Source organism: Marmota monax, unplaced genomic scaffold, assembly GCF_021218885.2.
Source record: "Marmota monax isolate L192 unplaced genomic scaffold, Marmota_monax_Labrador192_F-V1.1 WCK01_AAM20220418_F8-fsc00025, whole genome shotgun sequence".
Lineage (NCBI taxonomy): Eukaryota > Metazoa > Chordata > Mammalia > Rodentia > Sciuridae > Marmota > Marmota monax.
This window is the reverse complement of record NW_026691950.1, coordinates 11,299,807-11,312,955: the sequence shown is the minus strand read 5'-3', so window position 1 is coordinate 11,312,955 and position 13,149 is coordinate 11,299,807. Positions and strand designations below refer to the sequence as shown.

The 13,149-nt window shown below is 43.6% G+C and overlaps 1 long non-coding RNA gene across 1 annotated transcript in view; it reads left to right on the top strand.

The window, feature by feature from the left end:
- Nucleotides 1-6,459: 6,459 nt before the first annotated feature.
- The window catches only part of LOC124105641 (uncharacterized), a 29,169-nt gene continuing 22,479 nt past the window's right edge, over nucleotides 6,460-13,149 (top strand). The window contains exon 1 of the long non-coding RNA XR_006855808.1: nucleotides 6,460-6,670. This is a non-coding gene — a long non-coding RNA (uncharacterized LOC124105641). The remainder of the gene's footprint in view (nucleotides 6,671-13,149) is intronic.

Here is a 13,149-nt window from a genome sequence, read left to right as displayed (position 1 = left end):
CAATAGCATCTGGATTTTTAAAAGTTTCATACACTATCATATGACTTCCTAATGATCCACTGGACGTTCATGTAGGTTAAAAAAAAAATCTTTTTGTTTCTGTACCTAGAATCTAACTTTATTTTATAAGTAAACACAGCATGATTTTTCCATAGTTTTAATGAACATTAAAGTTTACACATGTTCAGTTACTGGAAAAACCAAGGAAGAATGTACTTTGTCCTTTTCTGGAATTGAAGGAAAGTTGTTCACTATTTTGAAACATTACATGGCAGAGAGAATGTTCTTCTGGTGTCACTGCTGGGAACACCTGGGTGAAGCTGTGTTTGTTACTAGATCATCCACGGGATTCTGCTTGCAAGTATGAATGGTGACTATTTTATTGTGCTTCTTGTTTATGCCACCTTATCCACACACTAACACAAGTATTATTTTATTAGAAATCGTTTTCTTTTTATTTCTTTTCCACTTCATATAAAAACATTTGTCTTTTTTTTCCAATGGTGAATTACAGGTAGTAGTGATAATAATGGTCAATTTTAGTTTAGCAGCATAGAAGGGGTGTTACAAAACATTAATATATAAAAAAAGGAATTGTTGATCCCACTAGAATGCCTAAAATTAAGACTGACCCTGCAAGTGGTGAGGATGTGGAGGAACTGGAAAGCTCAGACACAGCTGGTGGGAAGCATAATCACTTGGGAAAAAAATTATACTTTCTTAAAAAGTTAAACAAGAACCGTAGGATCCAGACATTTTCTTCCCAGAGATTCCCTGAAGAGAAATAAAAGCATTTGGTTATCCAATGACCTCTACATGACTGTTTACAGTTGTAATAGTCCAAACCAGAAATAACCCAAATGCCCGCCAATTTATCCAAGGTGAATGGATAAACACATTGTAATACGACCTTACAACAGAAGACTGTGAAACAATAAAAAAAAAATGGACCACTAATACAAAAACATGAGTGATTTTTAAAATGATGTTGTTGAGCAAAAGGAGCTAGACAAAGAGTATATACCTCATGATTATTCCATTTGTAAAAACTGTAGATGACACAAACACATCAATAGGGATGGAAAGTTACATAAGGGAGGAGAAAACTTTTGTGGATGTTATAGTTTAGATATAAGGTGTTCCCCCAGAAGCTCGTGTGTGAGATAATGAAAGAAAGTTTAGATGTGAAATGATTGGATTATGAAAAATTTAACCTAATCGGTGCAATAATCCCCCATAGGAATCAACTGGGTGGTTAACTGTAGGCAGGTAGGGTGTGGCTGGAGAAGGTGGGTCTGTGGGGTGTCTTTGAAGTTTATGTCTTCTTTTTTTTTTTTAATTCACTTATTTAACAAAATTTATTCTAACGTACAGGCTTACATTAAACAAAATGGGAATTTTGGGCTGTAGCATTGATGTGGGAAACAGGAACGGGGTTCAAGGACTCCTATTACTGCACCCCTAGGTCCTTACCATGACCCCCAATGCTCAGTGTTACGGTGTAAGAGATGAGGAGTTCTTTGCAGACCAGGAGCATCCAGAGAGGACAAGACAGCTGCCCTCAGGGAGAGGGTGATGAGGGAAGAGCATCTTACAGGAGGGTACGGCAGGGTCTTCAGACCTCAGGGAATGGCTTTAAGGGATTCTGAAGCTCCTGTGGAGCACCTGCACCCCATAAGTTCTTTTTTTTTATTGGCTTCATTTTTAATTTTAAAATCAGGTAACACTTCATTCCATAAAACAGAATCAATTTTCCTATGAGCCAAGCACTCATCAAAAATAATTTGATGAGTTAACATCAGAGTATTTATTTTGCTTACACAAAATAAGGACAAGGGAACTTCACTATTTCGCCAGTTGAGAATGGCTGTTCTCCCTCCAATCCAGATTTCTCTTGGAGGACCAGATGTGTCAGCTTGGTTTGATCGACTCCATGTTTTGTTTTTATTTTCCCCTGGAATATTGTTTCTGTTGAAAAACTGGCTTCACAAGGAAGGTGGCAGCAGGAAAATTTCAGAATCTAAAGCTTAAAAATAAGTCTTGGGCAGTGTGGGGTTATTTTCTGTCTCTGGGAGGGATCATCCGGTGTCTGAGACATGGGGACAGAGGCAAAGTCCCCAGCCACTCATCCAGAAGATGTCACTTTCGGTAGCGTCTGGTGTCCTGAACTGTGCTCGCCCAGGATGATGGTGGGTAAGGAACAGCAGGTCACAGGGGCCCCCGACCCTCTGGGAGACAGCACTCTCCCTGGGCAGACCCCAGGGCTGAGGGTCAGCGGCCAGGGGAGAATCATGTCAACAACTGTCCCCACTTGTGGTCCCTGAGGTCCTGGGGCAGGGATGTAGGAGGCAGCCAGTGTCACAAGACGTCCCTGTCCCCAGCCAGGCTGGGTGCTTGGCTAAGTGAGGAGAAAGACGGTGTCCCTCCTTAGGGCCTGGCCCCTGCATCTGGTCTCACTTCCTCCCTGGCACCACCTGGAAGGGGAGGAAGTGACACCCAAGGGAAGGCCGGGAAGTGAGGCCACCATCACATTCAAATTCAGGGTGTGACAGCTCAGTCTGCCCCCCCAACAGGCCCCATACTCAGCTCCCCTTCATGGGCCATGTCCCTTCTGAGAGTCACACCCTGCCCTTTATAGGCACAAGGACCCAGAAGTTCCAGGGACACGTCCATGTTTAGGCCCTCGGATCCAGAAGTTCCTCAAGCGTCCATGTTTAGGCCCCCGGATCCGGATCTGGAAGTTCCACAGGTGCACGTCCATGTTTAGGCGCCCAGATCCGGAAGTTCCTTGGGCGCACATCCATGTTTAGGCCGAAGCATCGGGAAGTGCCTCAGGTTCACGTCCATGTTTAGGCCTCTGGATCCGGAAGTTCCTCAGGCATTCATATTTAGGGCCCCAGATTAGGAAGTTCCTCAGGTGCACATCCATTTTTAGGCCCCCAAATCCGGAAGTTCCTCAGGTGCACATCCATCTTTGGGCCCCCGGATCCGGGAAGTGCCTCAGGCGTCTATGTTTAGGTCCCAGGATCCGGAAGTTCCTTAGGTGCACGTCTATGTTTAAGCCCCCGGATCCAGAAGTTCCTCAGTCCTCCATGTTTAAACCATAGCATCCAGAAGTTCCTCAGGTGCACATCCATGTTTAGGCCCCTGGATCCAGAAGTTCCTTAGGCTCACGTCCATGTTTAGGCTCTAGGATCCGGAAGTTCCTATGTCTTATTTTTGGTAAGAGAAAAACTTGCTTACTCCGCTTCTTGGTGGTCATATTCTGAGTGACTTTCCTCTATCACACTCTTCTGCCATGATGTTCTGCCACACCTTAGGCCCAGAGCAATAGAGCTGTCATCTATGGACTGAGACCCCTGAAACTGTGAGCCCCCAAGTAAGCCCCCCCCCCACTACAATTGTTCTTGTTGGGTCTTTTGGTCACAGCGGGGAAGTAGCTGACTAAAACAGTCATGGTCATGTTCATGACCTCAATTGTGACAATGATCTCCCAAGTATATATACTTGTCAGAATTTACCAAATTGCACACTTTAAGTATATGAAAATTTTAATATGTCAGTCATCACTTAATGAAGCTATTAAAGAAAAAAAGAGGGGTTATTACTAACTTCTTCCCTATTAAATAGAATTCATGTAATGCCTCTACAATCTGGGCCCTTACTGCCTTTGCTTAGATAAACACTCTTCTCCTGGGTGGTGGATCCTCATGGCCTAAGTTAATTAGGGAGTTTATTTTCCCTTTGGTTGCCCTGCAAGGACTGGGTTAGGTGTGAGCATGAACAGCCATTCTGGACAATGAAATGTGAGAGAAGTTCTGTGGGAGGCTTCTGGGAAAGGTTTACTTCCCTCAAATAAAGATTAATGGGAAAAGTACCTTTTTCCTTCCTCTTGACATGGATGTTCCCAGATGTTGTCCAATGTTTCTGGAGCCATCTTGGGACCATGAGGATGGTGATCTGGGAACACAGCTAACACACAGAGGAGGGCAAAACTAAGATGTGGGAAGAAGCAGATCCTTGATAACATTGTCCAGCTGTTGAATTAACCAACTCTAAATGCTGTATCAAAATAAGTATCAAAATAAGCCTTATCATGTAAGGCTGTTGGTTTCAAGTTTTTGCAATATGCAGCAAAACCATGCTAACTGGCACATTCCTCCTCCTCCTCCTCCTCCTCCTCCTCCTCCTCCTCCTCTTCTTCTTCTTCTTCTTCTTCTTCTTCTTTTTAGACTCAGCTCAGTAATACCTTCCTCTGAGAAGACTTTCACGATACCATTTCTTTGGGGCCTAAGCTGAGTTATATAACCCCAATCTGTGTTCTCAGGACATCTTCTTATGCCCCATTTTACACTCTAGGTAATTTATCTGTCTACAATTCTCCCGCATCCGACTGGCAACTTCCCAGGACAAGAGACCCCTGTGGTTCATTTATCTCTATTTCACCAAAACCTAGAGTGTAATTGACCCATAGTAGGCATGTAACACACACGGGTCAGCTGAACCTCTCCTCTCCTGCTCACCTTTCACACTCTAGCAAATGGGTCTCACTGCCTGCCAGTCATTGGCCCACATCATCCTCACAGCTAAAAATTCCTTTCTTCTGCTCCTCAGTCTTTTGTGGTTGCTCTTCCTTGACATCTTTAGAACAGTGGTAGTCTTTGAAGTCTCTCTGCACCTGCCAAAGGCCAAATTCCAGGTGCATCCGTACAGGCTAAGAGGGAAGGAGGGGGGGGAGCCTCGCCCCCTTTCTCTACCTTCCGGCACAGCCTCTCCAATTCCTGCCTGCTGCGGCCTGGGCTCTTTGGAAGAGCATCAGCTTTGCTATCCACAGCGTGCTGGGTCAGCAGGCTAAAAGGACCTGTGCGTTTCCCTGCCCTCCCCAGGCCCACTTGGGATTAGATTTTTTTTGCATATGCTCAAGTTTGCCAAGAATTTCTAAGTTCTCACTAATTGACACTTTCATCTGTCATGCTGGGCACTTCCCGAAGGCACCGATTCCAATGAAACTGACAGGTTCTGTTTTCCTCTCTCTCAGATCATCACCAGTGGAAAAGACATAGACCCAGCCTGGTCCACCCCAGCCCTGGGCTCCCACTGAACATTCTCCCCGCTCCAGGGAACCCCAATCTGGAGGCAATGTTGCTTATCATTGCTTTGCAAATTGTACAAGAAGATATTCTCTGTTTTCAGGGAAAAAAGGGAGGGGGGCTTCTCTTTAAAATTCATAATATAAAATGGCATAGTCTCTCCTCCTTCCCCAAAGTTAGCCTGGGCATCTTAGTGAGACCTGTCTGAAAATAATATAAATAAATAGGACTGGGACTGCAGCTCGGTGGTACAGTGCTTGCCTAGCATGCATGAAGCCCTGGGTTCAATCCCCAGCACTGAAAAGGAAAGGAGAGAGGAAGGATGCCCGTTTTTGCATCTTTGCTCAATCACGTATAGCTATACAATCTTAAGGAAGAAGTTAAACTTTTCTGTACCTGTTCCCAAAAGTGGTAATAATTATGCTATATTTATCTCAGACAGCTGTTGGAACCATTAAAACAGAGGTAGAGGGCTCACCAGCATGCCTAGTACAAGGTAGGTTCAATACAGGTCTTAAGGAGTATTACTACCACTGAACCTTTACTAGCTACTGTTACTAAGCACATACTTTTACTATATGTCTGGTACTTACTATACTAAACTCTCTAAAAACACTAGTTTTAACCTAGGTTTGGTGGTACATACCTGTAGTTCCAGCTACTCAGGAGACTTGAGACAAGAGGATTGCTTGAGCCAACAAGTTCAAGGCCAGCCTCAAAAACATAGCAAGATCCCCATCTCTAAAAAGCAAACAAAAACCACAAGTCCCTCTACTCCTGGAAAAAGAAAACAAAAACAAAAACAACAACAAAAAACAATTTTTGAGTCCTATGTGACCTGCACTTTTACAAGCCCTATATACTGATTTTCTAATTTTCACTGCAAGCCTATAAATGATTGACATAAAGGCACTATGTCACAGATGAGGAGACTGAGGCTTAGATTCCATGTCTCACCAAGTTCACTTTGACTGTAAATGTGCAAAAGCCAACACTTTACTTCAACTCTGTCCCAAATGTTTTATCCTGCATCTCAAACAGCTAAAGGGCTTGTTAAAACACAGATCCTGGCTCCATCCTGGGAAGTCAGTGATGGGGGCCTAGAATGTGCATTTCTGATAAGTTTCCAGGTGGCGCTGATCTGGGGTCATATTTCGAACCCTCTGTGTTAGCGGGAGGCCTGCGTTATCCTTGACATGGGCAAAATCCTGCAGCTCATGAGCTTTTCCTGAAAAAGGACCACAAACACTGGAGCTGCCAACATGACTGACTTCAAATGCCAATATGTGGAGAGGCTCCTCTCTGCACTCCTGGTGTGCTTTTTCTCTTCCTCTTGTGGTACAGCTGCCAGCAGAGAGACTCACTCTCACCCAGTTTCTCCTGCACCCAGCAGTCTACCTCCAGAAGACAGACTCCACCAGCCAGCATGGCTGCAGGTGGCTTCCTGTAAATCAGCCCCAGTCCTTTGGTACCCAACTGGCAGCTCCCTGCTGTCCAGTGAGTTTCTCAGTCACTTAGCAAGCTGTTCCTGCAGACCATCTGGGCCCAAATTCTCTGGCAGATTTCTCCAACACTGACAGGTAGGTACATGTTTCCCTGCAGCCACTCCATTCCCACTGAGGGCTAAACTTGAAAAAGGTCTTCTTTCATGTTCTCTGTTCTTTCATTATACTTTTTCTACTTTAGAGGTAATAGCTTCTTTTTCCTGTGCCTGAATTCCTTAGTTCTTTTTAAGTAGTTAACTACTTTTTAATAGCTAACAATTTTGTGCATTAAATTTTCCCTGTTCAAACACTGATGTGCATCTGTCTCCTGCTGACAGGAGTGTTCCAGAAGACAGAGCCTCAACCAGGAGATTTGGTGTTAATTTGATCATCTCTTTAGGTTTAAGTGAAGGGATGTATTTTTCTGAGTGGCAAATAGATGTTAATTCCCCAGGGCATGGAGTAGCTTTGCAATTGATTGAGCCATGGTAATTTTGGTGAATTAGGCACAGAAGCAAATGCCCCTTGGTGGGGCCCCTGTGGTGTCGGATGGATCCTTCAGATCGCACGGAAACATTTGTAGAAAGCAAAGGACAAATTAAAATCCTTAAATTCCCAATTCAAGTCATGGCCTCAGGACCAGAAATTTCCATGGTTACCCTAAAAGAATTTTTTTTATTATGGCCAAAGGCTGATATTTTAGAAATTAAACACAGAATTTAAAGGGGAGGCTTTCAGAATTGCAATGTCAGTTGAGTTCACAACCTCACCAAGTCCCATGTGTAAAAGTTAAGGCATTGAATAGGGCAAGAGTCCAAGAACCTTGGAGTGGGACGGTCAGGTTGGAAGTTACATGACAAGACTTCTACTACTCAGCCTCCTCGTTGTCCTTCTGTGTCTGAGACCCACCTTCCCGGATGGCAAATCCTGTGGTAGCTTCACTGGGACAGGAGGCTTCAAGGAGCTGCTCATTGTTCCCATGACCCCCCACAGCTGCCCCCTGCCCCTACTATAGCAATAACAAAGTTCCAAATGTATCAGGCTCCAAGGCTCAGGAACACATTATAACCTAGGAAGAAAGATCTTATAAACATTGTAAGACTTTGCTAATTTATGTGGGTCAAAACCTGAAGAATATGTGTGGGGTAGCTTTAATAAAATACAATCATTGCTCATCCTTAAATATGTCTTTCCTCGGAGCCATAATCAAGGGTCCTTTTAAGCAAACAAAAGAACTTCATTTTACAGAAGAATTATGTGAAGACTAGCCTTAGTAGAAACTAAGAATACAATATAAAACTATAGTATTTAAAACAGAACTATCGAGTACTTTGAACACAGTGGTCAATGGAACAAAATAGAGTTCAGAGAAAAATCTGAATATAAATAGGAATTTGATTTGTGAAAACATTGGTATTTTAGGTAAATAGTTGTTAGTTTTCTGTTACTATGACAAAATACCTGAGGTAATCAACCTAAAGGAGGAAAGGTTTACATTGGCTCTTGGCTTCAGAGGTTCTAGTCCAGTTGGCCCTGTGGCTTCAGGTCTGTGGTGGCACAGTACACCATGGCAGGGGTGCGTAGAGGAGGAGGTTTATACCAAGATGATATAAAGAACAGATTTTATAAACTCAACCGTGCAAAAATTTAAACTGGCCAAACAAACAAAGCCCAAAGACAAACAAACTAGGAAATTGACCTGACATTCATGTTAATTTATTTAGTTTACCAAAAAACACTATTATAAGCCAAAAAAGAAAAAAAAAGTAAAAGCAAAGCTTGAAAATGTACAAAAAGATAAAAGCAAACTAATTAAAACAAATAAAAAATTTTAAAAAAGATAAAAGCAAGCAACTCATGATAAAAGTACAACTGTTCTCTGCACAAATGGGTGCTCTACTCCAGTTAGAATTCAAGAAGGTACTTGCAAACAGCATTCAGAAAACAGTGGGTTGTATGAGTGGGAAAATGCTAGAAGCAATCTGAAGGCCTGGTGTTAGAGAACTGGTGAAATAAATCATGCTTCGCCCACATGGCGAGACACACTAGAGCCCCTTAAAACAATGGGATCTACAAGCGTTGACACCCAAAACTGTGGATGGTATGTTATTAAGTAAAACAAACAAAGAGAAAAGCAAATTGCTGAACAGTATATATTGGATAACCCCATCTGAGTTTCTTAAAAAGGCTATACAAACACTGTAAATGTCTAAAAAGTGTCTGAAAGTTACACCAAAAATTATTAACAGATTTTTGCCTCTGGGGGAAAAGTGGGCTGGGGAAGGCTGGGTTTGATGAGAAGCCTGGAATTGTTCATTTCTGCTTTCTGTAGTGCTGAACGGTCTAGCATTTTTTTTAGTGAGCACGAATCAATTTTGGATTGTAAAATTAAATACCCCCCTTCACTTTTAAACTTAAAATTTAAAAAAAAAAAAGAATTTCCCTTTCTCTTTCTTCTTTGACAACTCTCTGCTTGGTGGCACTTCCCTTCTCCTTTGCTCTAAACTTGCCCAGAAAAACTGTTCTCAAGCTCCAGCCAGGCTGGGAGACGCAGGAAGCCCTGGGTTCAGTGGCGGAGACCTGAGTTCCCTTTCTTCCTTCTGCCTCCAGGTTAACAGTAGGCTGTGGGGCAAGTGAACCTCTCTGAACCTCAGTTTCTTCATTTGTGGAGCGAGGCTGCAGGACAAGGCGCCTCATGTAAGACGCCGGCCGGAGCTGTGAGCAGCTTCTAACCCCCTGCCTGTCTCTGGAGACCGGCTCCAGCCTCCTAGGGGAAGCCCCTGCACCCACCTTTCACACGCAGGTGCCGCTGACACTGATGGACAGCAGAGGGCTTTTGTTTCACCTTGGATCTGCCCATTTTAGGTCACTATCAGCCACTGCACATCTCCGACTTGCCTGTTTTATCTAAATGGCCTCTTTGGGGCTGGAAAACAGATAGATGCTCTGGTTATCGGGGGGAGCTGTCTTTGTCTAGGTTTGAAGTGGTTGCTCTGAACGATCCTGTCACCCAAACACCTGGGTGGCTCTTGAGATGAACCTGGTGACATCGCAGCCTAGGACACCTATCTGCAGAAGGACTACAGTCCAGGCAACATGAAGAGCCGCCCCCCCCCAACATGGCACCACATGTCTGTGGGTGGCTTCCTTCTCCTGTACCCTGTCTATGCCTGCAGGGGGCTTGGTGCTTTCTATGGGATATATCATCAAATCCTCTAACCACACCAAAAGCTGTTATTAACCCCATTCCACAGAGGAGGAAAAGTGAGACTCAGAGAGAGAGAGAGAACACAACTTATAAACACATGTATGAGAGACTGGTTTGGTTTTAAGGAGTTGAATCAAAGAACAAGCACAAAAGTTTTCTTACCCACTGTGAAGCAGGCCCTTCTGTCTGAAAGGACTTAACAGGTCACCCCAAACACCCGACTGAATACTGGACGAGGATGAAATTCATTGCTGACCTTTTCTCAGCTCTTCCCCAGTCTATGGCCCCACACCTTCTCAACCACCACCAAAAGACCACTATTTTTATTTGCTTTCTTCCCCAGACATTTGCTTAAGTAAATTAAAACCTTCTGGTGGTCACTATTCAACAAGTTATGGCAACTGGGTAGGAGAAAATAGGGCCAGCGTTGAGGAGATGGGACACAAAGTCAATGTTGATATGTCACTTAAAATATGGTGGGTGCCTGTGTCACAAGTTTGCACCAATCTCTGAATCAATTTTGTTGACTCTGAGTCACTTTTTGGAGACCAAGTGACATATCTTGAAATACGGGGCTGGGAAACAACGTCAGTGGGCTCATTTTTCAATGACAACTTCCTCCTTATCTCCAGTGCCTCCGTTCTTCCAATTATAAGCATATGTTCCAGCGCTATGGAAAATAAATTTGTCAAGACAACAAGCTGGCACCGTGCAGAGCGTCACGCAGAACAGGAGGCTGTGGCAAATGCTTCTGTCCTCCCCGCAGACAAATCACCCTGCTCTGTTCACCAGGAGCCACCGTAGTAGTTAGCATTTTATTTCCTCGACTCTATAAAAGTCTAATTGGTGCCCATATGTCAGACTAGTGTGTTTCTTCCAGCCTTTTAAAGTCTGCTACAAGATGAGGTGGTGGCAGGAGATAGTAACTGAGTCCTCCTTAGAATGCCATGATTCCCTACCCACATGCATAGATTCTCTGTACGAGCTGTTGAGATGTCAAATCGATTTTCTCTTGGCTCCTGATTAGAGCTTCTCAACCTTACAACCAAAACCCCACCCAGCCTTTGCACTCTCCCCACAGCATCCAAGTCCAAATCATTCTTTATGAGCCTAGAGATCACTTTTAGGGACACCAGGAATGGGGGTTCAGTGGTAGAGCCTTTGCCTAGCATGTACAAGGCCTCAGGTTCAATCCCCAGCACTGCAAAAAAGAGAAAGATTGCTCTAGAGTCCCTAGTTAGTTTTGTAATGTCCCAGAAAAAGATACACTTTTTTTTTTTTGTTAAGGACATAAGTGTCAGGTAAGGTGAAGCTCTCATGGAAGGGGTTAGTGCCCTTATAAAAGATACCCCAGACCAGGTGCAGTTGCACATGCCTGTAATTCCAGTGATTCAAGAGCCTGAGGCAGGAGGATTGCAAATTTGAGGCCAGCCTGGGTATCTTAGAAAGACTGTGACTAAATGTAGAACTGGGGATGTAGCTCAGTGGCCTCTACCCTGAGTTCAATCCTGAGTGTGTGTGTGTGTGTGTGTGTCCCAGAGAGCAGCTTTGCACCTTCAACCATGTGAGGACAGAGTTTGAAGGTGCTGTCTGGACTAGGAAGCTAGCCCTCACCAGGCACTAAATATGCCAGCATCTTGCTCTTGGACTTCCAAGCCTCCAGAACTGTGAGCAGTAAATTTCTTTTATTTATGAGCCAACTGGTCCCTATGATGTGTTCTTATAGCAGCCTGAATGGACTAGGACAGAGGGCAGGGGATTCGTCTGCTTTGTCACCATTTCCCTGGTGAAGGGTCTGAACATTAAGAAAGGGGTGTATGTGCTGAAGACAGATTGAAAGAAAGAAACAGACATGGGCAGAACTATTTCTACAGAAATATGAGCATATTTATACACAGTACTTTTAAATAAAGTAATAGATTTAATATTACTTGAATTTAACCTCAGGAAACACCAAAGACAAAGCCAGGTACATTCTTGGTACTCAGTAAATATTGGTTGAATTAGGAATAAATAAATCACAGTGGACAGCTGGAGTTGTCCCCTGCCACATTCATCCTTTTCTTTCTGCCAAGAACTTCCTTTGGGGACCCTCATCTCTCCCACTCTCAAAGCACAGGCCTCCTATAAAGCTCCAGGCTGAGCAGATGAGAGCCCCAGGCATGAACCACAGGCCCACAGTGATTGGCTCAGAGATGGGCACCTGATCCAATCAGAGTCAGTTTTGAGACTCTCATGGAACCCTGGGAATAAGGAGTTTTGTCCCACTGAAACCGCTGTCTCCAAAAATACCAGGAGCCAGGAGCTTTCAGGGACCAACTTATAGGGAGGTCCTGAGTAGGAGCTGGCACAAAACAGAGACTAGCAGAGCCAAGGGCGAGACTGAGCCATACATTACCCCTTAAATTTAACAATACCTGGGTCTCAGAGTGCCCTGAGGTTTTTAATAGATGACCAAATAAACTCCTTCAAGCCAGCTGAATCTCTAAAAATCTAGTGTTTCAAAAGAATAAATAATAAGTTTAAAAAGTCAATGATTTTATAACGATGGTCTATATTTGAATGTGTTAGGATTTGACTAGTCAAGCAGTCAAGAATAAGCAGGCTGCTGTTTCAGGGACCTCAAAATACAGCAACTTAAACAAGACAGACAACCCCCACCGGGTACCAAACATAAGTCTGGGAGACAGTCCAGAGAGAGCTTCAATCAGGGCTTAACTAGGATTCCATCTTGTTACTTTGTCATTCTCAAAATGTAGCTTCTTTTCACTGTCCAAGACAGTAGTTCAAGTTCCTGACATCATGTGTCTCCCTGCCAGCTCACAGGGAAGACCAAGGAAGAGGAAGATGTGTACTGACCTTTTAATGGCGGCATCAACTTGCAGAAAGATCCAGTGGGCAGATCAGGGAGAAACCCACAATACTCCTTCCTTCCTTTCCCCCTTCTTCCTTTCCTCTCTCCCGTCCTCTCTCCCTCCCTCCCTTTCCCTCTGTCTTTCCACAAGTGTTCATTGAGCACCTGCTATGTGCTAGGTTGACTGCTAGGTATGTAACATTGAAACAGTCAACTCAGTTCTGTTACCCCCATTTACTTGTTGAGTAACATTATTCATATGCATATTCATTTTCTTCATCATGTTTTTGTTATGAACCTTTTAATTATGCTGTTAAAGACTTTGACTCTTTTCAAAGGAGTTTTAGGCAATTGCAGAAGGATGTACCATTTTTTGTTTGTAAAATGGAAAAACATATTTTTAGATATGTTGTGAAAATAAAATGAGATAACCCATGTAAACTTCTTAGCATGGCTAAGAGGTTGATTATTTCTACAATCATCTTTTTTTATTGATTTTATTTAATGTAATTC